General features: G+C 51.8%; 1 pseudogene across 1 annotated transcript; it reads right to left on the bottom strand.

Moving 5' to 3' along the window:
- Positions 1–212: 212 nt before the first annotated feature.
- On the bottom strand, positions 213–3,463 carry LOC135362473 (immunoglobulin lambda variable 3-9-like; annotated as a pseudogene). The gene is made up of 4 exons (XR_010407217.1): positions 3,396–3,463; positions 2,704–3,005; positions 354–358; positions 213–233 (listed from the first exon to the last, which is right to left on the bottom strand). The product of XR_010407217.1 is annotated as an immunoglobulin lambda variable 3-9-like (transcript).
- Between the last annotated feature and the right edge of the window lie 21,381 nt (positions 3,464–24,844).

Here is a 24,844-nt window from a genome sequence, read left to right on the forward strand (position 1 = left end):
TGGTCACTCACATCTGTATATATAACCAGCTCGGGGACCTGGCGTGCCTTCTGCTGGGACCTAGAGACATGTTCACGCCTGAGCTCATCCCCAGGGCAGGGGATCCTGGGCCTGATCAGGGCCAGGACATGGAGGGGGTCAGGCTCAGGGCAGGGGAGGCACGGAGCCTGGGAGAGAGGAGAGGAAAGGGTCCTGGAGGAAGACAGGCTGAGTCAGAAGCGACGGTCACAGCCCTGTGAGGGGAGGGGGCAATGTGGACACAGTGAGGGCAGGGCCCTGACCCCATGGCCCCGGAGTGGGAGGGAGAACAGAGCACCTGGGCCTCACACTGTGCCTCCCTGTGGGCGTCTCACCTGAGCTGGGAGCAGCGGGAGAGCAGGGGTGGAGCCACTCAGAGTGCGGTCCTCGGAGAACCAGCGCCACAGGCTGAACTGGGAGCTGTCCCCAGCTGCACCTGTAGCTGCATCCCCTTCCCCACCACGCCGGGACCCTGTGCTCACTGAGCTTCACAGGGTGGGGTCCAGGCACCGTGGCAAATCTCGCTTCCTCTGCTTAACTCCCTCGGTCCTGCCCCGCCACCTGGGACATGGGGCTTAACTGGCCTGCTCTGCTCAAGGGAGCTTGAGTCAGATTTGAGACCCTGTATGATCTGACAAATTGTTTCAGAATGGACTCTGTCACTGGTCACCTGGAGAGTGTGCTGAGGATGGTGATCCCCCGGGGAATATTGACTGCACTGCTCTGGTGGCAGAGACTGAGCCTTGTCTCCGTTTGTCTCGTCCTGGGAGTGAATCATGAGGAAAAGTGAGGGCACTGGCTGGGGTGATTCATGGTGACTGTCACGGGGGAGCTGGGTGTCTATTACACAAGTGGGGCAAGCAGGGGTATGTATGGATTCAGGAGATCCCCTAGTACTGCCTGGATTTGTGATCACAGTCAGGAATGTGCCACGACTCCATGCAGCAGGTCTGATGGACCAGCCTTCCAGAAGGATGGTTTATCCTGCCAACTGGCTGGGATGAGGACTTGCAGAGGTATTTTCTGAAGAGAGGGGATCAAGCGGTGGGTGATGAAGAGAGTAGTTCTAGATGCCCCTTCTGAGCACAGGGTAGTGGCAGAAATGAACATGCTAGAAGTCACACATGTTTCTCCTTATGTTGTAGGAATGTGTTGGGATACATAGCAATCATATGCTTCTGTTTTCTCCACCTCTGTCATCCCATTATCATCTAACACCAGGCGTGTTAATGGTACGAAACTGTCTATCTCAATATTGACCTTTAGGATAGCAAATCATGTGGGACAAAAATAAATATCCCTAGTCGTGGGATAGTTGCCTATTATCAAGTGGAAGCAAGGTTACCGCTATTCCCTTTCTTTGCAGACTGTGGTTTGCGTGGGTCTAATGGTTTTCATGTGGGCAACGTGGGACTCTGGCGGCTCCATACGTGTCAGCATTGACAGACTGGACTGCGGCGTTTCATCAAACTGTTTTCTGTCCCTATTTCCGGGCAGGGTGGGTTTAAGGAAGGATTCTTGTGCAAGATGTGGAGATGGGAGTAAGGCAGCACCCCTTCCTTGTGTGTCTCACGCCCATGGTTGAGTATCTTCTGGCCACTCTGTAGGAGGGGGCAACTGTCCCAATGTCCCTCATTCACCATCAGGATGGACGTGACTCTCCAACAGTCTGTCAGAACCCAGAGCACCTAGTGTGTCTGGATATTTTCTCCTCGTATACAAATAGAAGAAAGGATCTCCTCTGTCTGGCGATTGGATATGCACCTTGAGGATGTGGGGGAGAGCCCCCAGCTTTGTGACTATATATAGTGGCCCCCTTTGTTCCCTGGGGACCGTCTCCAGAATGCTGGCCATCCCAGATGGGTTCCTGGAAGCAGATGCTGAGACAAAGAAGCGCATGTGTAAAAACCTGGAAGGAGATAGGATATCAGGCTGGGCAGAAAGAGAGCGACCCACAGAGAGTGAGCCATCAGTTGAGGCCTCCTTCCTGCAGGCCTCCCCTGTACAGCTGGGACCTTTCAGGACATCGGAACCTGAGGCAGGGCCCTGGGATCTAGGCCTCCGGAGATCATTCTCCTGAACCTCTCTGAGAAGGGACAGAAACCTGGGGAGGCAGATTGCTGAAGCAACAGCGCTTTCCAGCGAGGAGCACCCGTGTGAGCTGTCAGGGGCTCCGGGCAGCAGTGGGTGGGTGTGTGAGCCCAGAAGAGGGGATGTGGGTGACCCCTCAGTGTCTACTGTACCCGCCTGTTCCACTCTGGTAGAGGAGGCTCCTCTCATGTCCCCAGGGCTTCAGGAGCTCAGCTGAGCTGGGACGATTTGAGCTCTAATCCTGGTCAGTTGGGAGAACATTAGCCCACGACCACCACATGGAAATGATGAGACATTGACCAGTGGACAAAAGTCTCCTTGTGTCTTTTTTCCACCCGGGCCGTCTGTCCCCAGTTCACACCCGAGGCCAGAGAACCAGGGCAGGCTAATGTGGTCAGCTGTAAATGCTCTCCCGACCCTCCCTGTGCAGAGCTGCCTGGAGGGCTGGGTGCGGAGGGAGGCCTGGGGATGTCAGACGAGGGGACCGGGGTCAGAGCTGCTCATGCTCTGTGCACAGGCCTCGTGGGGCTGGAGGAGAGTGCGACACACACGGGGAAGGGGTTTGTGTCTCACTTCCCCATCTGCCTGTGTCACCGTGAGCTTTAGTACTGCTGTCCCACACCTGACAGTAATAGTCAGCCTCGTCCTCGGCCCGGGCCCCGCTGATGGTCAGCATGGCCATGTTCCCCGCGTTCTGCCTGAGAATCGGTCAGGAATCCCTGAGGGCCGCTTGCTATCCTCATCGATAATTGTCACGTGGGCCTGGCCTGGCTTCTGTTGGTACCAGTAAGCATATTTCCTTCCAATATTGTCGCCCCCACAGGTGATCCTGGCCGTCTGTTCCAGGTTCACCGACTTCGAGCGGGGCTGAGTCAGCACATAGGAGGCCATGGAGCCTGCAAGAGAGAAGATGAGAGGTCAGCTTCCAGCCGGGGTGTCCTCCCCTGGACACTCCCGCCCCTGGCTTAAGTTCCAGTGGTTTTCTAAGCCTGATTCCACCCTGCTGTCATCTTTGTTCCTGGGTCCCCTGGGACTGCCTGGTGGATGGAGCCTTTGAACAGATGAGAAACACCCCCTCCCCTTCTGGGCAGGCACAGCCCTTCAAGGATCACACAGAGCCGATGAACTAAGTGGGGGGATATCACCACCCCAGCCCCTCATCCCACAGCAGGGTCTTGAGCATCCTCCACCCCCCGCACCCCCTAGAGTCCACTCTTGAGCTCAGAGTCAGGGCAGGGTTGTCCCAGAACCCAGGGCTGGGGTGGGTGTGAGCCTGGGCTCAGCACCTGTGCAGTGAGCCAGGAATGCGAGGAGGAGAGGGGTCCAGGCCATGGTGCAGGTGCCTCGATTTTGCTCCCTGAGGCTCAAAGCTGGGCAGATGTCCTCCCAGGCGTCTCTTATCCCCTTGCTGGAGACACCGCTGGTTATGCAAAGCAGCCAGATTTCAGGGCAGCTGCTGTGGACCCTTGTGGTTTAGAAATGGGCTCAGCTCCAAGGGACTTAGAGATGGGAGGAGCAGCCCTGCAAACCCATCCTCCCGCCCAGGTAATTCTCATTCACCCTGTGTTCCCATAGTCTGGGGTCCAAGCTCTATCCCTCTCCCTGTCCTGACCTGGCTCCTGAGCTGTGAGGTGGAGTCTGTCTGCATTTTCTGAACCCATCATAGAATGTTTACTCTCTAGGTACGAGAGGATCATAAGGTCAGTGTGTGTCCTACCCTTGGTCTGTGTTGCTGAACATCAGAACATGAACAAAATTCCTCCCTTGCCAGGTGCACGTGCAGTTTTAGGGAATCATTGAGGTGCTGGAGGATTCTTTGCCAAGGGAGAGCTCCATGGACTGTTCGTGGATGCTGTGCCTCAGTATCTCCAGGGTGCACTGCATGCCAGGGCCAGACCCAGTGCTTGAACAAGGCCCGACAGTGCCTGAGTGTAGCAGGAATGGGGTGGCGTGGAGTGTCATGAAGCACTGGACCCGTGCTAGAGACAGAGACAAATTGCACAGGAGAGAGATAAGAGACCCCGAGTCAGAATTTTACATGAGAGCAAAGGTGATAGTGTAGAAAACCTAGACCTTCAGCTTCTGGTCTCTGGTCCTGGTACCCAACCCTCCCTGTTAGAACCCCTGAGGCTTTGCCAGGTGATCTCTGCTGCCCCCCAGGGGCCGCTGCACACTGGCGGCTGGAGGCGCAGGGAAATCCTCTGTCCAGGTGGAGATTCAGAACCACTGCTCACATCCTGATTGCCCCTGACCCTGCACTGCTGGCCCCAGGGGAGGATTTGCTCTTCTCTGAGGGGCCCCAGCCGGCCTCAGGACCAGGCCGGAGGAGTCAGATTATCCGCGAAAATAGGAAGAGGCTCCTGTGAAGAGAAGGCAGGGCCCATCTGAGGTATCAGGGCTCATGTCTCTGGGGTGGTGGGTGGTCGTGGGTTTGGTTTTGGGGCTGGGCACCTGGGGACACAGGACTCAGGGCCGGCCTCTCACTTATTCTGGCTGCTGGCGCACCACATAGTGTGATGATGACTCCTGCCAAGGACAGAGACAGGAGGAAACACCCAACCAACAAAAACGTGTTCAGACCCAGCAAGCTGGGTCTTCCATAGCTTCCATCCTGGGAAGTCAGTGTGAACAAGACACAAGTCTTTCTTGGCTTCCTGCCTTGGGCGGAGCAGCATAGGGGACACAGTTCCTTTGGTGAGACAGCACACAGTCCCCAACCCCGTCTGCCTGCATCTTGTCTTCTAGGATCATTGAGAAGCCACACTATTGCTATTCTCAGGTCTGTCTAGGTCAGCATTGACCCTGTGGCCCGGAGCTAGGCCATCGACGTGTCATTCAGCTGGGGATCTTTCTGGGGAGTTTTGTCTATGAATGAACGAAGCAGACTAGATTTATGCAGTGCTCTTTCTCTTGTACTTGGGTGTGATGGCTGGAGCTGCGGCAGCCATCCTGAAGTCTGTTGTCAACAACAAGGCAAAGCCAAGCCTCCATAGTAGTGATGATGGTAGAGATAGTGAGAGGATTTGGGACCTCACGGAATTGGTAGTACCTGGAGAACTGCCAACTGACTTCAGACTGACTTCTGCCTGGGGAAAAACAGCTGCTTGAATGTTCATGCTTCTGATTAGATGGGCATGCAATGCATTACACATTTCCTGCCCAGTTGGGATAATAACTAATACAATTACTTAAATAATGTTGGAAGAGCCTGTGCAGCATTGGTTGACGTGCAGAGAAATGAAGTGACATCAGGCAAAATGACAGGCAGGGAGTGTGTGGGGAGAGGTTGGAGGAGGCTTCTCTGCGGAGGGGACTGTGGGTTTTCTGTCAGGATGGGAAGCAGGGACAAACTGAAGTGTGGCTCAGTCCCTGTGGGGAAGAGTCTGGTTTGTGTGGGATGCAGGGACCGTGAGGACCTTAGAGTGTGTGATTCCAAACTAATTGAGCTCCAATGTGACATTTTCTCATCAGGTAAAAACTCAGTGGCAGGAGTGATGTGTTAGAATCCTCATGCTGTATGTTTCCAGGAAAGTTGAATCACGAGAGGAGCCCTGTGTGACGTGCCCAGCACAGAAGTCTCAGCTCCCTGGGACCTCAGGTGGAGAGACAGGGACTGGAATTTCCCATGTGAGGTGTTCAGTGTGTCAGGACTCCTCTCAATGTCCTGGGTAACAGTGTGTGAGTCTCACCCTCAGAACAAGGTCCCTGGAGTTGAAGACATAGGGATGGATCATCCCTACTTCCTTCTGAGGACTGAGCCCTGGACCCCTGCTGACCCCCAGGCCTGGTGTCCCTGTAAGGCTCGCCCTGGGCAGCCCCAGCCTCTGTCCTGGGGCTCGTGATGCAGCCCTGCTGCCCCCTGCTGGTGGAGGAGGCTCAGACCAGGAGCTTCCCTCCTGCAGGTCCCTCCACAGCACCTGTCACCTGAGGAGGGGGGTGGACCTGGGAGTCCTGCCTCCCACAGGCAGCTTCCACCCTCTGCCAAGCCCAGCCCAGCACAGAAGGTCACATACTTGGTGCAGGAGGGAGAGCAGGTGAGATTCCTGTACTTGTCCAAGCTTTGAAATGCCCTGGGCTGGCCACTTTTCTTCATACCTCAGGGAGAGTACAGGGTAAATTGTAGTACATTTCTAGGTTCTCAGGCTAGGGACAAAACCTTTGTGAGATCCTATCAGCACCCCTCTTTCTCCATTTAGGAGTCGAATCTGTTAGCGTCTGCATGTCAGTGAGTGTCGCTGGGTCACAGGGGAACAGGGGATGCTTCTAGCACTAACGTTCACATATGCACCAAACTGTTGATTAGCATTATTCCTGTCATCTCTGCCCCTGCCGTTTCTATCACAACCCACAGCACTCGCAGTCTGGGGGAGGATGTTTTCTACATGAGCCTCTAGGGTGATTTGGAGGAAACAGGGAAGTTGGGAATTCAGGCCTGGTTGTGCAATTTCACTTCACACATGTCATACTTTTTCTGAGCCCGTTTCCTTGGATTTCTGCAGAGGTGGGACAAGAGACTCTCAGCCCAGCGCCCCTCACTGAGACCCTGTAGTCTCTGTTTCATTCATAAGATTCTGTGCATGTGTTTCTATCATTGAATTTGGAAATAATTGTTCTAACATCAGTATAATCTTCCCTATTTCATATCACATAAAGTTGAGGTCCAAGGAGACTAGGTTCCGAGGAAAGCAGAGGAAAGTGGGACGAGTTGAGGATGGAGCCAGGTGTGCTGGGTTCCGATCCTGGGCTCGTCAGGGCTGAGCTTGAGCAGGTCGGGCGAGAGGGAGGATGAGGCCAGGCTGGGCAGCAAGCCTTCTATCCCTCAGCTCACTGCTGTCCCCATCCTGGCCTGGTCTATGAAGGAGCCTCCTCAGCCTGCAGGCGGGGAGGGTCAGCAGGGGTGTATCCCCTCTTAGAGCTGGAGGATCTGTAGGGACAGTGGAGACTGGCTGTGCAGGGGCCTGGCCTGGCTCTTTCTGGCTCTGCTCTGTACTCTTGCTTGGCCCTCTCTGTCCTCCAAGTTGGAGGGAATGACAGGGGTCTCCTGGACCCACCGCTGGGGTCAATGAGTCTTGCAGTGGACACAAGGCCTGCAGGTTCTGGACACCGTGGGGCTCATTCTCTGGGTCCCACTGCCTGCAGCACCCCGTGGGTTGAGCTCAGGGTCAGGGTCATGCTCAGGGTCCTGTGGGGGCTGAGCCTGTGGGCAGGGCGCGGGGCAGCTCCTGGGCAGAGAGTAATGAGGGTAGCTGGAGATTCCAGGCCATGGTGGGCACCCCAGATTCTGTTTCTTGAGCCCACAGTTGAACCTGAATGCACCAAGTCTCCCTCATACTACCAATGGTTCCTGTGGAAATGCTCCTTCTCAGGCTTGTGGGGAGAATCTCTGCCTCTGGTTGAGCTTCATGGATCCGGTTCATGTGGAGCTGTGCTCACGTCTGGGCTCCACACAGGAGCTCTCGTCACTGTGGGTTTGAAAATCGTCAAGGCTCGAGTGCCAAGGGGCATGTGAGGACATTTCTGTGGCTGTTCTCATGAAATGTGCCCTGGGGATACTTCTCCGTGTGGGTAAAATATGTACCCAAATTTCCACACTGTTTTTAAGTGTCCACATTATCTTCACAGATTCTCTGCCTGTTCCGTGAATGTTTCATGACCCACGTTGTGGAGCAGATTGGGTGTAACTTGTCTTAAATTTCTGTTTAAATTTTGTTCATCCTTTTCTTTACTGGAGGTTTCTGATAGGCAGCATCCAGGTGGGTGTCGCTGTGAAACTCAATCCGACATCCTGTCTTACAGTCGCGCTGTGTAGACCATTTCCCGAATGTGATTAGTACTATCGTTTCAGTACAGCTTCTTGCTTCTATTTTCTCTTTGTCCCATGTGTTCTTTGTTTCCTGGTTCCATGTATCTCTCTTTTTTTAAAATCTAAGTGAGCATTGTCAAGTGATTCCATTTCTTTGCAACGTTTGGACTCATTGGCTCTAACTCCTTATGACCTCATTACCCGCCATTCCCCCAACCTTCCCCCCATCCTTCAAGTCTCCGTCCAGGGGATGTTACAGCACTGTCACATCCAGAGTAAGAACCTGAGAGCATACTTCTGTGTTTGCGCTCCGGGTTTTTCCTGTCATTTTCCTGCATATTACTTTTAGCTGTACTATCAATTCCAACTTAGGTACAAGTTATAGTTGCCTTAGACAGTCAGTTACCTTTAAAGAGAGTTGTATAATCAACAGCATTAATATCTACCCCAATAGGAGACCTTTGCATGTCTTTCTTTCATTTTGTAGATTCAGTTCATTCTCGAATCACTTCCTCCTGCCTGAGGGATGTGCATTGTTATGTCTTATGAGTCAGCTGATGATGACTTCTGTCACTTTCTGTATATCTGAAAAAATGTTATTTATTCTGTATTTTTGGAAGATGTATTCCCTGGGTAAGGATTGAAGTTCTTTTTCCTTTTTTCATGTATGAGAAATGCTAATCCACCATCTCCCTCTGCATTTCTGCCAATGAGAAATCTGCTAGAATCCCGTTTGTTCCCCGAAACATAGTGTATCTTTCCCCTCTGGATGCTTTTAATACTGTTTCTTTTCATCTGCCTGAAACAATTTGATATTGATGGGTGTTGGATTTGGCTTTTAAAAACATATACTTATTGTGCTTGAGCTGTTGAACTTTTTGGATCTGTGGGTTTTAGGTTTTCATGAAATTTAGAACAATTTTGAGCAATATTCCATTAAGTATTTTTCAAGCTCCCTGCCCCTCCTTTGGGGACACAGTCACAGCCTCTTACATTGCTCGGGTTGTCCCATGTTCAGTGATGCTCTGTTCATTTTTAGAGTGTTTGTTCTGTCTTTCCCTTTGCAGTGTCCGTGCTGCGTCTTCAGATTCCCTCACGTGTTTTTCTTGTGGTGTCTGTTGCTCATCTCAACGCTGGTATTTGTGATCTGAGACAATGTAGATTTCGTCTGTAGAAGTTTGAGTTGGGGAGAGAAACATCAAATGTTGGAGAGGTTGTGGAGAAAGGGGAACCCTCTTCCGCTGTTGGTGGGAATGGAAGTTGGTAAGCCACTTTGGAAAACAGTGTGGAGGTTCCTCAAAAATTTACAAATAGAGCTACCCTATGACGCAGCAATTGCACTACTGGGTATTTACCTGAAGGACACAGATGTGGTGAAAAGAAGGGCCACATGGACCCCAATGTTCATAGGAGCAATGTCCGCAATAGCCAAAGTGTGGAAAGAGCCGAGACGCCCTTCAACAGATGAATGGAAAAAGAAGATGTGGTCCATATATACAATGGAATATTACTCAGCCATCAGAAAGGATGAATACCCGACTTTTCCATCAACATGGATGGGACTGGAGGAGATTATGCTAAGTGAAATAAGTCAAGCAGAGAAAGTCAATTATCATATGATTTCACTTATTTGTGGAAAATAAGGAATAGCATGGAGGACATTAGGAGAAGGAAGGGAAAAATGGGGGTGGGGGGAATTGGAGGGAGAGATGAGCCATGAGAGAGTATGGACTCTGAGAAACAAACAGGGTTTTACATGAGAGACGATGGAGTCTGAAAAACAAACTGAGGGTTCTAGAGGGTAGGGTGTTGGGAGGATGGGTTAGCCTGGTGATGGGTATTAAAGAGGGCACATTCTGCATGGAGCACTGGGTGTTATGCATAAACAATGAATCATGGAACACTACATCAAAAACTAATGATGTAATGCATGGTGATTAACATTACAATAAAAAATTAAAAAAAAAAAAACACCAGTGTTTTAGAGGGGAGGGGGGAGGGGGAATTGGTTAGCCCAGTGATGGGTTAAGGAGGGCACGTACTGCATGGAGCACTGGGTGTTATGCACAAACAATGGATCGTGGATCACTACATCTAAAACTAATTATGCAATGTATGGGGATAATATAAGAATAAACAAATTAAAAAAAAAAAACCCAAAACTAATGATGTATTGTATGGTGACTAACATAACATAATAAAATTTAAAAAAAAAAGAAGTTTGAGTTGTATACTTTAATTTTCTTCTCCTCTTAATGTGTTCAATCAGTCAGACTAAATTTGGACCCAAGTCTGCAACATGGTTCTTCCTGGGATCTCCAGCCTTCTTTTTTTTTCTTTTTCTTTTTTTTTTTTTTTACTATGTACTTTATACTTATATATTTATTATAACCATAGTCCTATATATAATATGTAACATATATATGTATATAGTATAATTATATAATTATAAATACTGATACTGTAACCTCATCCATTTTACAGGTGAGGAAACTGATGCACAGGGAGGTTATGTGGCTGGTTCAAGGTTATCCTATAAGTGATAGAGCTAGGCTTTAAACAAAGATATTTGCTTGCTTCCAGGGCTAGAAGTTTTGTTTTGTTTTGTTTTGTTTTGTTTTGATTTTTTCTTAACATATATTGCATTATTTGTTTCAGAGGTACAGATCTGAGATTCAACAGTCTTGCACAATTCACAGCGCTTACCAGAGCACACACCCTCCCCAGTGTCCATCACCCAGTCACCCCATCCGTCCCACCCCACCCCCCACTACAACAACACTCAGTTTGTTTCCTGAGATTAAGAATTCCTCATATCAGTGAGAACATATGATACATGTCTTTCTCTGTTTGACTTATTTCACTCAACATAATACCCTCCAGTTCCATCCACGTGGTTGCAAATGGCAAGATCTCATTCCTTTTGATGGCTGCATAATATTCCATTGTATATATATACCACCTCTTCTTTATCCATTCATCTGTAGATGGACATCTTGGCTCTTTCCACAGTTTGGCTATTGTGGACATTGCTGCTATAAACATCGGGGTGCACGTAGCCCTTCGGATCCCTACTTTTGTATCTTTGGGGTAAATACCCAGTAGTGCAATTGCTGGATCATATGGTAGCTCTATTTTCAACTTTTCGAGGAACCTCCATACAGTTTTCCAGAGTGGCTGCACCAGCTTGCATTCCCACCAACAGTGGAGGAGGGTTCCCCTTTCTTCGCATCCCCGCCAACATCTGTCATTTCCTGACTTGTTAATTTTGGCCATTCTGACTGGTGTGAAGTGGTATCTCATTGAGGTTTTGATTTGGATTTCCCTGATGCTGAGCGATATTGAGCACTTTTTCATGTGTCTGTTGGCCATTTGGATGTCTTCTTTGGAAAAATGTCTGTTCATGTCTTCTGCCCATTTCTTGATTGGATTCTTTGTTCTTTGGGTGTTGAGTTTGATGAGTTCTTTATAGATTTTGGATACTAGCCCATTATCTGATATGTCGTTTGCAAATATCTTCTCCCATTCTGTCGGTTGCCTTTTGGTTTTGTTGACTGTTTCCTTTGCTTTGCAAAAGCTTTTTAACTTGATGAAGTCCCAATAGTTCATTTTTGCCCTTGCTGCCCTTGCCTTTGGCGATGTTTCTAGGAAGAAGTTGCTTCGGCTGAGGTCAAAGAGGTTGCTGCCTGTGTTCTCCTTTAGAATTTGGATGCACTCCTGTCTCACATTGAGGTCTTTCAACCATTTGGAGTCTATTTTTGTGTGTGGTGTAAGGAAATGGTCCAGTTTCATTCTTCTGCATGTGGCTATCCAATTTTCCCAACACCATTTGTTGAAGAGACTGTCTTTGTTCCATTGGACATTCTTTCCTGCTTTGTCGAAGATGAGTTGACCATAGAGTTGAGGGTCCATTTCTGGGCTCTCTATTCTGTTCCATTGATCGATGTGTCTGTTTTTGTGCCAGTACCATACTGTCTTGATGATGACAGCTTTGTAATAGAGCTGGAAGTCTGGAATTGTGATGCCGCCAGCTTTGCTTTTCTTTTTCAACATTCCTCTGGCTATTCGGGTCTTTTCTGGTTCCATACAAATTTTAGTATGATTTGTTCCATTTCTTTGAAAAAAGTGGATGGTATTTTGATGGGGATTGCATTGAATGTGTAGATTGCTCTAGGTAGCATGGCCATCTTCACAATATTTGTTCTTCCAATCCATGAGCATGGAACGTTTTTCCATTTCTTTGTGTCTTCCTCAATTTCTTTCATGAGTATTTTATAGTTTTCTGAGTACAGATCCTTTGTCTCTTTGGTTAGATTTATTCCTAGGTATCTTATGGTTTTGGGTGCAATTGTAAATGGGATCGACTCCTTAATTTCTCTTTCTTCTGTCTTGTTGTTGCTGTATAGGAATGCCACTGACTTCTGTGCATTGATTTTATATCCTGCCACTTTACTGAATTCCTGTATGAGTTCTAGCAGTTTCGGGGTGGAGTCTTTTGGGTTTTCCACATAAAGTATCATATCATCTGCAAAGAGTGAGAGTTTGACTTCTTTTTTGCCAATTTGGATGCCTTTGATTTATTTTGTTGTCTGATTGCTGTGGCTAGGACTTCCAATACTATGTTGAATAGCAGTGGTGATAGTGGATATCCCTGCCGCGTTCCTGACCTTAGGGGGAAAGCTCTCAGTTTTTCCCCATTGAGAATAATATTTGCTGCAGGTTTTTCATGGATGGCTTTTATGATATTGAGGTATGTACCCTCCATCCCTATTCTCTGAAGAGTTTTGATCAAGAAAGGATGCTGTACTTTGTCAAAAGCTTTTTCTGCATCTATTGAGAGGATCATATGATTCTTGTTCTTTCTTTTGTTAATGTATTGTATCACATTGATTGATTTGCGGATGTTGAACCAACCTTGCAGCCCAGGGATAAATCCCACTTGGTTGTGGTGAATAATCCTTTTAATGTACTCTTGGATCCTATTGGCTAGTAGTTTGGTGAGAATTTTTGCATCCTTGTTCATCAGGGATATTGGTCTGTAATTCTCTTTTTTGATGGGGTCTTTGTCTGGTTTTGGGATCAAGGTAATGGTGGCCTCATACAATGAGTTTGGAAGTTTTCCTTCCATTTCTATTTTTTGGAACAGTTTCAGAAGAATAGGTATTAATTCTTCTGGAAATGTTTGGTAGAATTCCCGTGGGAAGCCATCTGGCCCTGGGCTTTTGTTTGTAGGGAGATTTTGATGACTGCTTCAATTTCCTTAGTGGTTATAGGTCTGTTCAGGTTTTCTATTTCATCCTGGTTCAGTTTTGGTAGTTGATACATCTCTAGGAATGCATCCATCTCTTCCAGGTTATCTAATTTGCTGCCATAGAGTTGCTCATAATATGTTCTTATAATTGTTTGTATTTCTTTGGTATTGGTTGTGATCTCTCCTCTTTCATTCATCATTTTGTTGATTTGGGTCATTTCTCTTCTCTTTTTGATAAGTCTGGCCAGGGGTTTATCAATCTTGTTAATTCTTTCAAAGAACCAGCTCCTAGTTTCGTTGATCTGTTCTACTGTTCTTTTAGTTTCTATTTCATTGATTTCTGCTCTGATCTTTATTATTTCTCTTCTCCTGCTGGGTTTAGGCTTTATTTGCTGTTCTTTCTCCAGCTCCTTTAGGTGTAGGGTTAGGTTGTGTACTTGAGACCTTTCTTGTTTCTTGAGAAAGGCTTGTATTGCTATATACTTTCCTCTTAGGACTGCCTTTGCTGCATCCCAAAGATTTTGAACAGTTGTGTTTTCATTTTCATTGGTTTCCATGTATTTTTTTTAATTCTTCTTTAATTTCCTGGTTGACCCATTCATTCTTCAGTAGGATGCTCTTTAGCCTCCACGTATATGAGTTCTTTCCAACTTTCCTCTTGTGGTTGAGTTCTAGTTTCAAAGCATTGTGGTCTGAAAATAGGCAGGGAATGATCCCAATCTTTTGGTACCAGTTGAGACCTGATTTATGACCTAGGATGGGATCTATTTTGGAGAATGTTCCATGGGCACTAGAGGAGAATGTGTATTGCGTTGCTTTGGGGTGGAATGTTCTGAATATGTCTGTGAAGTCCATTTGGTCCAGTGTGTCATTTAAAGTCTTTATTTCCTTGTTGATCTTTTGCTTAGACGATCTGTCCATTTCAGTGAGGGGGGTGTTAAAGTCCCCCACTATTATTGTATTGTTGTCGATGTGTTTCTTTGCTTTTGTTATTAATTGCCTTATATAACGGGCTGCCCTCATGTTAGGGGCATAGATATTGACAATTGTTAAATCTTCTTGTTGGATAGATCCTTTAAGTATGATATAGTGTCCTTCCTCATCTCTTATTACGGTCTTTGGTTTAAAATCTAATTTGTCTGATATAAGGATTGCCACCCCGGCTTTCTTTTGGTGTCCATTAGCATGGTAAATGGTTTTCCACCCCCTCACTTTCAATCTGGGGGTGTCTTTGGGTCTAAAATGAGTCTCTTGCAGACAGCATATCGATGGGTCTTGTTTTTTAATCCAGTCTGTTAGCCTGTGTCTTTTGATTGGGGCATTGAGCCCATTTACATTCCGGGTCACTATTGAAAGATAGGAATTTGGTGCCATTGTATTGCCTGTAAGGTGACTGTTACCGTATATTGTCTGTGTTCCTTTCTGGCCTATGTTGCTTTTAGGCTCTCTCTTTGCTTAGAGGACCCCTTTCAAGATTTCCTGTAGGGCTGGTTTTGTGTTTGCAAATTCCTTTAGGTTTGTTTGTCCTGGAAGCTTTTTCTCTCTCCTTCAATTTTCAATGACAGCCTAGCTGGATAGAGTATTCTTGGCTGCATATTTTTCTCATTTAGTGCTCTGAATATATCCTGCCAGTCCTTTCTGGCCTGCCACGTCTCTGTGGATAGGTCTGTTGCCAATCTAATGTTTCTACCCTTGTAGGTTACATATCTCTTCTCCTGAGCTGCTTTCAGGATTTTCTCTTTGTCTATGAGACTCGTAAGTTTTACTATTAGATGTCGGGGAGTTGACCTATTTTTATTGATTTTGAGGGGGGTCTCTGTGCTTCCTGGATTTCATGCCTGTTTCTTTCCCCAAATTAGGGAAGTTCTCTGCTATAATTTGCTCCATTATACCTTCTGGCCCTCTCTCTCTTTCTTCTTCTTCTGGGATCCCAATTATTCTAATATTGTTTCGTCTTATGGTATCACTTATGTCTCAAATTCTGCCCTCGTGATCCAGTAGTTGTTTATCTCTCTTTTTCTCAGCTTCTTTATTTTCCATCATTTCATCTTCTATAGTACTGATTCTCTCTTCTGCCTCATTTATTCTAGCACTTAGCGCCCCCATTTTTTTGCACCTCATTAATAGCCTTTTTGATTTCTACTTGGTTGGATTTTAGCTCTTTTACTTCTCCAGAAAGGGTTTCTCTAATAACTTCCATATTTTTTTCAAGCCCAGCTAGTATCTTTAAAGTGATGATTCTGAACTCTAGATCTGACATCGTACTAATGTCCGTATTGAGTAGGTCCCTGGCAGTCGGTACTACCTCTTGTTCTTTTTGTTGAGGTGATTTTTTCCGTCTCGTCATTTTGTGCAGAGGATAATAGATTAATGAGAGAACAAAAGGCTAGCAGAGTAACCACGTCCCCAGAAAATATACTTCAAACAAATCAGAAAAGACCTGAAGCAGTGGGATAAGAAAGGGAAAGAGAGAAAAGAGAAAAAGAAAAAAAAAAAGAAAAAGATAAAGATAAAAACAAAAACAAACAAAACAAAACAACAACAACAATAGAAAAACCAGAATGTGATCAAATATGATCTATATGGTATATAGATCAGTGCCACACACTAGATTTGGGGTGTATTTTGGTCTTTTAGAAGAGAGTGCCTCCCAAAATTTTAAAGAAAGAAAAACTTATATATGTACAAAAATAAGGATTGATATGATGAAGGGATGGAATATGACTGTAAAAATGGAAATTATAAAAAATTTTATAAAAGGAATTGGTAAGAAGTTGTTTGAAAAAAGAAAGAAGAGGATTTAAAAAAGAAAAAAGAAAAAGAGAAAAAAAAAGGGAGAGGATGTGATCAGGCAGGGGAATAGAAAACACCATATACTAGAGATTTAGGGTATATTTTAATCTGTTAGAAGAAACTATCTCAAAATTTTAAAGAGAGAACAACTTATATATATAAGCTAAAAATATGGGTAACTACTATGAAGGGATAGAATATGACTCTAAAAATGAAAAATAAAAATGTTTTTTTTTTTAAAGGGATTGATAAGATGTTGGTTGAAAAATGGAAAAAGAAAAATTCAAAAAGAAATAAAAAGACAAAAAAGACAGTTAAAAAAAAATTAACTTTACAAGACTAAAGAATCATGGTAAAAAAGCCGTGAATTCTATGTGCAGTATTCCCCTAGCGCTGGAGTTCTGCCGTTCTCATTGATCGGTAAACTTGGTCTTGGCCGGCTGTTCTCCCTGATCTGGGGAGGGGCCTGTTGCCGTGGTTCCCAAATGTCTCTGCCGGAGGCGGAATTGCCCCGCCCTTGCCCCCTCCCAGCTAAGTAATCTGCTCGGGGTTGCTCTCCGGGGCTTTTGTTCCCTGCGAGCTTTCCGAACAGCTTTGGAGGCGGAGAGTGAAAATGGCGGCCTCCCAATCTCCACCCTGGAGGATCCGAGAACTCGGGCCCGCTTCTCAGTGCGCCCCCAGAGAAAAGCCGTCAGTCACTCCTGTCTCCCTGGTCTCCGGCCGCACTCCGTGCTCACCCGGCCTGCATCCGCGCACCTCTATCTCTGGCACCCGACCCCGGGTGGAGTCTCCAAACCCAGCAGATCCCTGCGGTGCACTCCCGCGCACCTCCTCCCGGGGGAGGAAGGTGAGTCTCCCCGGATCGGCCGCTTGTTGGGTCCCTGCTGGAGGAGCAGTGGCCCGACTGTGCTGTGGATCACGGTTTATGGCCACCCCGAGCTGAGAGCCCACGCCTGGCCGCCGCCTCTGCAGCCGGCTTCCCTGCTCCGTTACCTGGGAGCTCTGCCACACTCAGGCACCCCCGGTCTTTCTGTGACCCCGAAGGTCCTGAGACCACACTGTCCCGGAGGGTTCCACCCTCCGCTTAGCCACCAGAGTGACGTCCCTCAGCGGAGCAGACTTTCAAAACTTCCGATTTTGTGCTCCGTGGTTCTATCACTTGCCAGAAGCGGCCGACGGAGGCCCCTCCCCCGCCGTCTATCCTCCCGAATATCGCCTCGGATTCACTTCTCCGCACGTCCTACCTTCCAGAAAGTGGTCGCTTTTCTGATGAGAGAGTTGTTGCTCTTCTTTTCTTCAATCTCCTGTTGAGTTTGTTGGTGTTCAGAATGGTTTGATCCCTATCCAGCTGAATTCCTGAGAGGAGACGAAATCCAGGGCTCCTACTCCTCCGCCATCTTGCTCCGCCCCCCGATAATTGTCTTTCTATGCTTGACTTATTTCACTTAGCAGAATCTCCTGCAGTCCCATCCATGTTGATGTAAAAGTTGGGTATTCATCTTTTCTGATGGCTGAGTAATATTCCATTGTATATATGGACCACATCTTCTTTATCCATTCATCTGTTGAAGGGCATCTCGGCTCTTTCCACAGTTTGGCTATTGTGGACATTGCTGCTATGAACATTGGGGTGCATATGGCCCTTCTTTTCACTACATCTGTATCTTTGGGGTAAATACCCAGTAGTGCAATTGCTGGGTCATAGGGTAGCTCTATTTTAAAATTTTTGAGGCACCTCCACACTGTTTTCCAAAGTGGCTGTACCAACTTGCATTCCCACCAACAGGGTAAGAGGGTTCCCTTTTCTCCACAACCTCTCCAACATTTGTTATTTCTTTCCCTGTCCATTTTGGCCATTCTAACTGGTGTAAGGTGGTATCTCAATGCGGTTTTGATTTGGATTTCCCGGATGGCTAATGATGATGAACATTATTTCATGTGTCTCTTAGCCATTTGTATGTCTTCTTCAGAGACGTGTCTTTTCATCTCTTCTGCCCACTTTTTGACTTGATTATTTGTTTTTTGGGTGTTGAGTTTGAGAAGTTCTTTATAGATTTTGGATACCAGTCCTTTATCTGTAACGTCATTTGCAAATATCTTCTCCCATTCTGTGGGTTGCCTCTTTGTTTTGTTGACTGTTTCCTTTGCTGTGCAGAAGCTTTTTATCCTGATGAAGTCCCAAAACTTCATTTTTGCTTTTGTTTCACTAGCTTTTGGAGATGTATCTTGAAAGAAGTTGCTGTGGCCAATGTCAAAGAGGTCACTGCCTATGTTCTCCTCGAGGATTTTGATGGATTCCTGTCTCACATTGAGGTCTTTCATCCACTTTGAGTTTATCTTTGTGAATGGTGTTAGAGAATGGTTGAGTTTCATTCTGCCTGCGGCTGTCCAATTTTCCCAGCAGCATTTATTGAAGAGCCTGTCTTTTTCCATTGCATGCTTTTTCCTGCTTTGTCAAAGATTATTTGACTATAGAGTTGAGGGTCCATATCTGGGTTCTCTATTCTGTTCCACTGGTCTGTATGTCTGTTTTTGTGCCAGTACCATGCTGTCTTGGTGATCACTGCTTTGTAATAGAGCTTGAAATCCGGCAACGTGATGCCCCCAGCTTTGTTTTTCTTTTTCAACATCTCCTTGGCGATTCGGGGTCTTTTCTGATTCCATACAAATTTTAGGATTGTTTGTTCCAGCATTTTGTAAAATGTCATTGCGGCAGCAGACGGCGGTGGCAGGCGGCGGCAGGATGCGGAGGCAGGCAGGCGGCCACGGATGACGGCGGGCAGCAGGCGGCGGGCGCAGGCAAGGGCGGTGCGGTGGGTGGCAGAAGGCAGGTGGCGGCGGCAGGCAGAGGTAAGCGGCAGCAGGGGGCGGCAGTGGCAGACGGCAGTGGTAGTACTGCCTGGTGGCGGCAGCAGGCAGGCGGTGGCAGGCGGCGGTGGCAGGCAGCGGCAGGGAGGTGGTGGCAGTCGGTGACAGGTGGCAGCGGGCAACAGCAGAGGTGGCGGCGGTGACAGCACCAGCGGGTGACGTCTATGGCTGCAGCGGCTGCAGGGGCGGCAAGGGCTGCAGGGGCGCCAGCTTTGGGCAGCCCAGGGTCATTGGGCGGCAGTGTGTGGCAGCCTCAGCAGCAGGTGCCATTGGCTTCAGCCGGAGTCACCGGCGGGGGAAGCAGGCGCCCCAATAGGGGCGGGGTCAGCAGCAGGCGGGTCAGCGGCGGCAGCGTCGGTCAGCGTGGGGAGGGGCGCCGGAAGCGCAGGCGGGCGTCTGCGAGTTACGCGGCGGTGTCTGCGGCGTCAGTGGCGTCAGGGGCGTCAGCGGCGTCGGCGGCGTCAGCAGTACTGTTGGCGTCAGTCGGCTTCAGCGTTGGGCAGCAGCGGAAGCTCCGGGCAGCAGAGGCAGCAGCAGGAGTATCAGCAGCGGGCGGCGGCAGCGGTAGGTGCCGGGTAAGTGGGGTCAGTATGTGGCAGCGGGAGGCGGTGGAGGCAGTGGAGGCAGGGCGCGGCAGTAAGCGGTGGGGGCAGGGAGGCAGGTAGCAGCAGGCAAGTATGGTGGGCGGCGGCGGTAGGTGATTGCAGGCGGCGGCAGGAAGCGGTGGCGGGCTTGGGTAAGAAGCGGCAGGCAGGCAGGCGGCGGCGGCAGGCAGGCAAGGGCGGCGGGCGGTGGAAGGAGGTAGCAGGCGGCGGCGGCGGCAGGGGGCGGGGGCAGGCAGGCTGCGGCAGGCAGGTGGCAGACAGTTGCAGGCAGGCTGCAGCACTGGGGGTAGGCAGTAGCCGCAGGCGGCAACAGGCAGTGGCGGCAGGAAGCGGGGGCGGGCAGGTGGTGGGGGCAGGTAGTGGCGGCCCGCAGGCCCCGGCTAGGGGCAGGCAGGGGGCGGCGGCGGCAAAGGTGGCAGACGGGGGCAGGCAGTGGTAAGCGGCGGGAGGAAGCGGCGGCAGGTGGCAGGGCCAGGCAGCAGCGTTAGGTAGGCGGCAGCGGTAGGCATGTGGTGGCGGTGGGCTGCCGTGGCGGGTAGTGGTAAGTGGCAGCAGGCGGGGGTAGGCGGCGGTGGTAGGTAAGCAGCAGCAGGCCGTGGCGGGCTGCAGGCAGCAGGGGCCAGGCAGGAAGTGGCGGCTGACAGTCGTAGCCGGCCATAAGCGATTGCAGAAAGCGGCGGCAGGCGGCAGGGGCAGGTGGCAGGGGGAGGCGGGCCGCAACGGCGGCAGGCAGTGAGGGCAGCAGACGGCAGCAGCGTCAGGCGGCAGCGGCAGGCGGTGGGAGCAAGCGGGCTGCGGGGGGCAGCGGCAGCAGGTGGCGGCGGTAGGCAGGCAACGTTGGCAGGCATCTTCGAGGTTAGGCAGCGGAGGCTGGTGGCAGTAGCCGCAGATGGCAACAGGCGGTGGTGGCAACAAGCAGTGGCAGGCAGGTGGCGGGGACAGGTGGTGGCCGCAGGCAGCAGTGTTAGGAAGGCGGGAATTGCAGCTGTTGGGAGGCGGCAGTAGTAGGCATGCGGTGGTGGCGGGCTGCGGTGGCGGGCAGTGGTAAGCGGCAGCAGGCGGCGGTGGTAAGGAAGCGGCAGCGGACCGTGGCAGGCAGCGGGCAGTGGGGGCAGGCAGGCGGTGGCAGGCAACGTCAGCAGCGGGCTGCAGGCGGCCGCGGTAGGCAGGTGGTGGTGGTGGTGGCAGGTGGCGGCGGTAGGCACCGGTAAGCGGCGGCAGGGGGTGCGGGCAGGCAGGCGGAGGCAGGGGGACACAGGCAAGGATGCTGGGTGGCGGCAGGCAGGGTTGGCAGACAGGCGGTGGTGGTAGGTAGTAGCAGGCAGCCCCGGCAGGAAGCGAAGGCAGGCGGCAGTGGCAGCAGGCGACAGCACGGGCAGGCTGTGGTAAGCAGTGGCTGGCAGTCAGGCAGCCACAGGCAAGGGAGGCGCGCGGTGCGAGGAGGTAGCAGGCGGCGGCGGCAGGAAGCGGTGGGACGCAGGCAGCTGGGGTGGCAGGCAGGCAAGCCCCGGCAAGCGGCAGGCAGGCGGCAACAGGAAGCGGCGGCAGCGGTGTCAGGCGGCAGTGGCAGGAAGCCACGGGAGACAGCGGAGGCAGGTGGCGGGGGAAGGTGGCAGGAGGAGGCAGGCTGCAGCGGAGGCAGGCAGTGGGGGCAGCGGCCTGCAGGCACCAGCAGTAGGCAGGCGGTGGTGGCAGGTAAGAGGTAGCAGGTGCAGGCTGCAGTAAGCAGCGGCTGGCAGGCAGGCCACGGCAGGTAAGGGCCGCGGGTGGTGCAAGGATATAGCAGGCGGCGGCAGCAGGCAAGCGGCGGGGGCAGGCAGGTGGCAGACAGCAGCATTAGGGAGGCGGCAGCTGTGGCGATTGGCAGGTGGCAGCGTTAGGCCAGCAGTGCCGGCAGCGGTGGGGGTAGGCAGGCAGCGTTGGCATGCATTCTCGGTGTTAGGTAGCTGGGCCCGGTGGAGCCAGGCTGCGGCAGCAGACGGCGGTGGCAGGCCGATGGCCACGGATGCCGGCGGGCAGCAGGCTGCAGGCGCAGGCAAGGGCGGTGGGTGGCAGAAGGCAGGTGGCGGCGGCAGGCAGAGGTAAGTGGCAGCAGGGGCGGCAGTGCCAGACGGCAGTGGTAGTACTGACTGGTGGCGGCAGCAGCAAGGCGGTGGCAGGTGGCGGTGGCAGCAGTGGTGGGCAGCGGTGGCAGGCAGCGGCAGGCAGGCGGTGGCAGGCGGTGGCAGGCGGCAGCAGGCAGTAGCAGAGGTGGCAGCGGTGACAGCAGCAGCGGGTGGCGTCTGCGGCTGCAGCGGCTGCAGGGGCGGCAAGGGCTACAGGGGCGCCCGCTTTGGGCAGCCCCAGGTCATTGGGCGGCGGTGTGTGGCAGCCTCAACAGCAGGTGCCATTGGCTTCAGCCGGAGTCACCGGTGGCAGAAGCAGGCTCCGCGATAGGGGCGCGGTCAGCAGCAGGCGGGTCAGCGTTGGCAGCGTGGGTCAGCGTGGGGAGGGGCGCGGGAACGCCGGCGGGCATTTGCGGGTTACGCGGCGGCGTCAGTGGCGTAGGCGGCGTCCGCGGCGTCCGCGGCGTCAGGAGTAGTGCTGGCGTCATGTGACTTCAGCGTTGTGCAGCAGCGGAAGCTCCGGGCAGCAGAGGCAGCAGCAGGCGTATCAGCAGCGGTCGGCGGCAGCGATAGGTGCCGGGTTAGTGGGGTCAGTATGTGGCAGCGGGAGGCGGTGGAGGCAGGGGAGGCAGGGGGCGGCAGTAAGCGGTGGGGGCAGGGAGGCAGGTAGCGGCAGGCAAGTGTGGTGGGCGGCGGCAGGCAGGGTTGGCAGACAGGCGCCGGCGGTAGGCGATTGCAGGCGGCGGCAGGAAGCGGTGGCAGGCTGTGGAAAGAAGCGGCAGGCAGGCAGGCGGCGGCGGCAGGCAGGCAAGGGCGGCGGGCGGTGGAAGGAGGTAGCAGGCGGCGGCGTCGGCAGGGGGCGGGGGCAGGCAGGCTGCGGCAGGCAGGTGGCAGGCAGTTGCAGGCAGACTGCAGCATTGGGGGTAGGCAGTAGCCGCAGGTGGCAACAGGTGGTGGCGGCAGGAAGCGGCGGCGGGCAGGTGGTGGGGCCAGGTGGTGGCGGCTGGCAGGCCCCGGCTAGAGGCAGGCAGGGGGCGGCGGCGGCAAGAGGTGGCAGACGGGGGCAGGCAGTGGTAAGCGGCGGGAGGAAGCGGCGGCAGGCGGCAGGGCCAGGCAGCAGCGTTAGGTAGGCGGCAGCGGTAGGCATGTGGTGGCGGTGGGCTGCCGTGGCGGGTAGTGGTAAGTGGCAGCAGGCGGGGGTAGGCGGCGGTGGTAGGTAAGCAGCAGCAGGCCGTGGCGGGCTGCAGGCAGCAGGGGCCAGGCAGGAAGCGGCGGCTGATAATCCTAGCCAGCCATAAGGGGTGGCAGAAAGCGGCGGCAGGCGGGGGCAGGTGGCAGGGGGAGGCGGGCCACAGTGAGGGCAGGCAGTGAGGGCAGCAGGCGGCAGTGGCCACAGGCAGTGGAGGCAAGCGGGCTGCAGGGGGTGGCGGCGGTAGATTGGCAGCGTTGGCAGGCATCGTCGAGTTTAGGCAGCGGAGGCTGGTGGCAGCAGAGGAGGTGGCAGGTGGCAGGCTGCAGGTGGCGGCGGTAGACAGCGGTAAACGGCATCAGGGGGTGTGGGCAGGCAGGCGGAGGCAAGGGGATACAGGCAAGGGTGGCAGGCGGCAGCGGCAGGAAGCGGTGGCGGGCAGGTGGCTGGGGCGGTAGGCAGCGGTAACTGGCAGCAGCTGGTGGGGGCAGCGGCCCGGTGGCAGTAGGGGCAGGGTCAGCGCTGGGCAGCCAGCGCCAGCAAGCAGCAGGCGGCAGAGGGCGGCAGAGTGGGCCAGCCGTGTCGGCGGTCAGCAGCAGCATCTGCGATGGGCAGCGGGTGTCAGTGGCGGTAGCTGGGGGCACTGGCGGTAGCTGGGGGCAGTGGAGGTATGGCTGGGAGCAGAGGGAGCCGGGGGCAGCGGCGTCCTTGGAACCCTAGCATGCTGCAGTTCCGAGGAAGAGGTGCCCCTCAACCTGGTATCTGCAGGGGACACAGGGGGCCACCCAGGACCCAGAGGCCAAGCCTGAGGCGGAGTGCCAAGTCCTGCTTCCTCCCATTGGGGAGGCCAGGTGAGTTCGGCCTCTGCCCTGGGCTTGAGCTTCAGTCTCTCCATCTGTAAAGTGGGCAGAACAGCAAAACCTTAGGGTTATGGTGCAGATTTAATGTAGGTAATGGGTTTCCTCTAGACTGGTTCAGAGTCCAGGTTGTCATTCCTCTTATTCCACTTCCAGCTGTGTGACCTTGAGCAAGATAGGTAATGGCCAGGCCTCAGAATTCTCATCTGAGAGATGGGCCTCCAAAGAGGACCTATATAGGCTTGTTTTGGGGATTTAGTGAAGTAGTACACAGAACCCATTTCCAAAGTCAATGTAAATCATGGTTCCTGGCACGAGATAAGTGCAGTACGAGTCTTTGGGATTAATATCACAGAAGTATTAGTTATTGTTATTGCTAGCACTGGGGAAGGAACACCGTGATTGCCATCCTCATGATTATCATCGTGAGTTAATTGAGGAGCTGCTCTGTGCCTGGCGCTGGCTAAGCATTCTACACCCTTTATCAGTTTGCACATCTCCATGGGCTAGGATCCTGATAGGCCTCTGAGTCTTAGAGAGGCAGATAGTGCTTGGAACCAGATTTCAAGCCCTTGTCATTGCAGCTCCAAAACCTGTGCTTCCAACCTCTCCATGAGTGGGGCGTATCCGAAACCCTCCTGCCTCTCTGCTTGACTCTGCACCTTACAGCTTAGAATAGGGCCTAACCCAGAGGAATACAGAGGGATAAGTATTCTCTATTTCTGTTACCGTCGTAGTCTTTATTCACTCGCAGTGCTTTATGGGCACAGATGTAACGGCGGTGGTTAGTGATTCAGATCAAGAGCTGACAGACCATCCCAACTGAGAGAAATGAGACCCATTTTATGTGCTCCTCTCCCCCTAGAATGATGGTCAAGAGACAGTGATGACTCAGAGGTTGCCAGTGAGTTAAAGAAGTTGGCTGCCCAGCCGCAAGAGCCCGAGTAGACAGCAGCGGCGACCTTTGGTAGCATCTCAAAAGACACCTACACGATGGAACATGCCCAGGGATTTGGAAAACTGGTAAGGCATTTTCCATACACCCTGCATTGTTCTTCCTCAACTTCTTCAGTATCTCCCAGGAACTCCCTGCTTCTTCCTGTACCCCTAAGCGGGATGCAGTGCCCAGTGCTCTGGGTAGAGAGGAGCCCAGCACTTTACATGCTGTTCTGTGCACGCACTCACCAGTGTACAAAGCTCTCCTTTAGTCTCTGTGAGGAACAGGAGGGCAGTTTCCCGCACAGATTTGGGCAGGTCCCTGCAC

This window comes from Mirounga angustirostris, unplaced genomic scaffold (genome assembly GCF_029215605.1).
Source record: "Mirounga angustirostris isolate CCGP_5_RB_7025 unplaced genomic scaffold, mMirAng1.0.hap1 SCAF_14, whole genome shotgun sequence".
Taxonomy (NCBI): Eukaryota; Metazoa; Chordata; class Mammalia; order Carnivora; family Phocidae; genus Mirounga; species Mirounga angustirostris.